Source organism: Phyllostomus discolor, chromosome 1 (assembly GCF_004126475.2).
Source record: "Phyllostomus discolor isolate MPI-MPIP mPhyDis1 chromosome 1, mPhyDis1.pri.v3, whole genome shotgun sequence".
Taxonomy (NCBI): domain Eukaryota; kingdom Metazoa; phylum Chordata; class Mammalia; order Chiroptera; family Phyllostomidae; genus Phyllostomus; species Phyllostomus discolor.
The window spans coordinates 81,631,016-81,635,939 of NC_040903.2; the positions used below are offsets into that span (position 1 = coordinate 81,631,016).

The window sequence follows — 4,924 nt, forward strand, 5'->3', positions numbered from 1 at the left end:
CCCTTTCCAGATTCTCCCCCAAGTAATCACAAAATGTAATGTTTTAAACCAGTAACAGACTACTTAGTGGGGAAAAAATGGTCATTGATGCCTTTCATCCTGGGGAAACAAACGTACATAAGATAGAAATTCAGGGGGGAAAAAACTAGCCAAAATGTGTAAGACCAAATCAGATGTCATCTTTGTATTGGATTCAAAACCCACGCATGGTGGCAGGACAACTGGCTATGTGTGTGATTTATGATTCCTTGGATTGTGCAAAGAAAAGTGAACCAAAACATAGACTTGCAGGACATGACCTGTATGAGAAGAAGAAGACCTCACCCTGGTCAGTGTGGTTCAGTTGGTTGGAGCGTCATCCCATAAACTGAGAGGTCATGAGTTTGATTCATGGTCAGGGCACATGACTAGGTTGTGGGTTTGGTCCCCTCTGGGGCACGTGCCAATTAGTGTTTCTCTCTCAACATCAGTGTTTCTCTCCCTCTCTCTCTCCCGCCTGTCCCCTCTCTCTAAAGTCAGTGGGCATGTCTTCTGGTGAGGGTTTAAAAAAAAGGAAGAAGACCTCAAGAAAACAGTGAAAGGAATATAGGCACAACATGAAAAAAGTCGGGGGCTGTAAAGGTCAGTGTAGGTGCTGGCAAAAAGTGAAATAGGCCAGACGGAGAAAGACCGGTGCCATGTGGTTCCACATGGTTTCACTTATATGTGGAATCCAAACCCTGAAACAAACAAACAAAATTAACAGAAACAAACTCATAGATACAGAGTCATGTTACTACAACATGGTTTACTCCACTATTTTCTAACTCCGGTTGTTACAAAAAAATATTGTTGGTTTTTTAAAATGTGGATTCTTTGTAGTTCCAATACTGCTTTTACATCGCATAGAACAGTGTTTCTCGAAGTCTTTCCATCACCTGCATCATCTCCCTGGGTGGAGCATCAAAATGCACTTTCAAAGACCCCAGGATGCTGAACCCAAATTTCTGATTGTAGAACCCAGAAGTCTCCCTTTTAACAACCCAAGCAGATGCTCCTAAGCACAGTGTTTGAGGGCAACAGTTAGTGCTATGTGATGCACAAAGCTAATCTGGTCACCCTGAAGTCTGTGCTGCATATTCTTAACCTTTTCTTGCATAATTAAGTTTCTACATGCTAGCTGATCTTAGGTGCCTTCCTAAGGAACCTGTGTAGATTTGACACCCCCAATTAAACCCACCCCTATAGAAATGGCTTAGTAATGTAGAGCATAGAGGGACTCCATACCTTCTTTGATATAACTACTACTTATGTTAAAGTGACTTAATGCTAGCATTTTTAGCAAATTATATAACTCTCTTAGTTCATAGAGTGATCCTAATCAACTAAAGTCACAGATTTTTTCCCAAACACCCATATTTGTGGTAAACCAAAAGACAAAATGTATAGTTATCCCTGTTAGATTTCATTTTGTTAATATGCCATCTCATCAAGGTAATTTTCAAAATTTGGTTTCCTCGCCTAGCATGTCCGCGTGTCCATTGTTGACTTTCTATAGCACGAGACAGTCCCTCATGAGACTGGAGGGTGGAGCCACAGGTCTCCGTCCTTTATTCTATCTGAGGTTTTATAACTGGCTTGGGTGAAGATAGGCAGAACACCTCTGGGGAATATGTGCCAAGATCATCAAAGGCACAGAAATGCCAGTTTTACCCTAAGAAATGAGATTGGTTAGAGAGAGGGTTATTTTATATTTTAAAAAATCATGGCATGATATGGAAATTCACATGGTTTTCAGTTAAGACACAAAATTCAGGGAAGTGCCTCTCTACTGGCAGTCACTCAGGACAACTGCCCTCATTTCGCCGGGTGACATGTTTACTTTCCCCTTCTACTCGGAATATTCTACGAGACCTTGTCTGTTCTCATGTCATCTGCAGAGTTAGAAAGTATGTATTCATTCATTCATTTATAAAAATGCTAAATAAAACAGGGTGTAGACACCTTACTGCACACTTTCTTACGTCATTTAAAGCCATTACAAGACATACTAGGAGGAGGCAACCCATTGTAGTCCAAGTCAAGACAAACAACAATTGCTGGCTGCTATTTGATTTTCAAGCAGTTTTTTTAATCTATCTGCCTCATAACCTCATTTTAAAAACATGAGTTTTTCAAAGCTTCTCCTTAGTTGTCATTGTTGGCTGCTAATGATCATAACATTCATTTTTGCATGCTTACTTATGGCTGAAAACTCTGTGACCTCCTGATGCCTAATTCCTCTGGCCTCAGTTTAAACATCTTGGTGTTAGTTTACTAATTGCTCATCTATTTTGGGCTGAAAATTCTCACTTTTCATAGTTTCTTCTCTATATTCAGTTTAAAAACACATCTAGAAAAGAGAAGGGAAAAAAACCCAGTCGAATGATTCTGCTACTTCCCTAATTTGCTTTCTGTTATCATCTCTAAGCAGTAGACTTATTATTTCCTTGTTCTTTTTAACTTAGAAAAAACACGCCTTATAGTTCCTTCGTCAACTTCATCATTTTTTTATCCTTAATTTATTGGGAGCCTTAATTTAAGACACTTTTATAAATAGATTTGCTACATTTTTACATTCATCTTTAATTACCCTCCCTTCCTTATATCTTTTATACATATGTTTGAAATTGTAGATTACTAGGAGCCATTCAACTTACCTGAGCTGTCTCCCATTTCATTTGAATTATTTTGCAATTATTCAACTAGAAGTTTTGTTGTTGTCATTTAATCTCCTTTTGTTAGCCATAATCCCTTTCTGAGACTCAAGTCCATGGGTCAAGAACTTTTATTCCTTTGAATTTTTTATGAAAGTTCCCAAAGTCCAGCGTACTTGTCTGACCCTGGAGCCCAGGTTTGCCCTTCTGGCCATTGTAAACCCTTAACTTGGAGTTCTCACTAATTTTGTACATCATAGCACACCACCAATGAGTCTCCCATGTGACACACCCTCATGTGTAACCCAAGTTTCACAAACCTCAGGACTATTTTGTCTGAAAGTAAAACATTGGAATCACATTTAATTGTGGCTTATATTGACTCTCCACAATGACATGGTGACACTGACAGACAAGCCACTTGATTATGTAGAATTCCATGTCACTTCTTGTAAGAACGTAAGAGCAATGATATCATCCAGATAATCTTGACTATACGCAAATGTATGTGTTTTTAGGAAGTAGATAATTTACAACTTTACTTCTTTCACTGTGAGTAACAAATTGCTTGCAACTCACTTCATGTGCCAAGAGAAGTTACAGATGATAAAGGTGCTTTCTCCCCTCCACACCACCAACTGGCTTTTCCTCATTGGTCAAAACTAAGCCAAGCCTTACTTGGTTTGAATTATGAGGAAGTCAGTAATTCATTTCATCGGGATGGTCCAAGTCATCTTTCCTGACAAAAACAACCTGCCTTGTAGAATTTGGGTGCCATTTGGCTCAGTCATCTATGACGTTCTCCCACAGTCACATATATTATTTAAAATGTGCTAATATTTTGGCAGTCTCTATACAAGCTCTTTAAATATGGCAGTGAAATTTCACGATGACTTTAGAATAAAGAAATGCAAGTTTTTGCAGTCCTTAATTTAAAATAAGTTGAGCATAACTTGAAGCTAAATAAAAAACTGCTTGCAAAAGGTGTTTTTCTACAAAAGTTCTAACAATGAATACTGAATTAAAGACTTAGATCTCCCTGGCTGGTGTGGCTCAGTGGATTGAATGCTGTCCTGTGAACCAAAGGGTCACCAGTTCTATTCTCAGTCAGGGTACATGCCTAGGTTGCAGGCCAGGTCCCTAGTGGTGGGCATGCGAGAGGCAACCACACACTGATGTTTCTCTCCCTCTCTTTCTCCCTCCTTTCTCATCTCTACAATAAATAAATAAAACCTTTTAAAAAATAAAAAGATTAAAAACTGTTAGATCATTATACAATGCACTCAGTGATGGGAGTGCCAAGGACAAACAGGCTAGAAAGGAAAGGAAATTCTACAGAATGGGGAAATTTGGGAGTCCCAAGCAAGCCATCCATCCATGCTGGTATTCTTCTAATATGCAGATTATGGGCAAACTAGAATTCTTTTTTCTTTTAAATGAAGAGCCATTTGAAATGGACATTTTTTTCTTTGTCCAGCTGCTTGTATTATAATTTCCACAATGTGTTATATTAAAGCCAACCTATTTCTTAACCAAAATATAAATTTGCTTATAACTTGCTTCTCAGAATATTTAAGGATCCTGACACACCTTCATAAATGTGTTATATATTCTAAAACCTTCAATGTAAAGGGAATATAATTTTTAGTAAAGGTGATGAAAACTTTAAAAAAATGAAATTGTATTTTTATTTTTTAATAGAATTTATTGAGGAGACATTGGTTCATAAAAACCATACAGGTTTCAAGTATACAACTCAATAAACATCATCAGCACACTGCACCATGCTCCCATAGCTGGAAGCAAAGTCTCTTTCTGTCCCCACTTTCCACCCCTTTGCCCACCTCCACCTACCCCCCACCCACCTTTCCCTCTGGCCATCACCACCACACTGTTGTCTGTGTGTGTGTGTGTGTGTGTGTTGGCTACTCCTTTTACCCTCTTTCATCCAGGCCCCAGCCCCCTCCCCTCTGACAGCTGTCAGCCTATTGCACATGCCCAGGCCTCTGTTTCTATTCTGCTCATCAGATTATTGTGTTCATTGATTCCACATACACGTGAGATCACATGGTATTTGTCTTTTAAAGCCCCTTTCCCCTCTAGTCATATGATGAATCCACTGAAGCTGCTCTTTCTAAATGTGAACACATCCTTATCAGATCTAAAAAAGACTTTCAAAGTTTTTCCCATATCCAGGAAGTCAAAATATAACGTGGCAAAATATAAATAGCTTAGATGTGGTCTTTGAC

The 4,924-nt window shown here is 38.7% G+C and overlaps 1 long non-coding RNA gene across 1 annotated transcript; it reads right to left on the reverse strand.

Annotated features, from left to right (window-relative positions):
* Positions 1–240: 240 nt before the first annotated feature.
* Positions 241–624, reverse strand: LOC118500508. Its single transcript, XR_004903059.1, has 2 exons — positions 563–624; positions 241–319 (listed from the first exon to the last, which is right to left on the reverse strand). It is a non-coding gene; the product is annotated as an uncharacterized LOC118500508 (long non-coding RNA).
* Between the last annotated feature and the right edge of the window lie 4,300 nt (positions 625–4,924).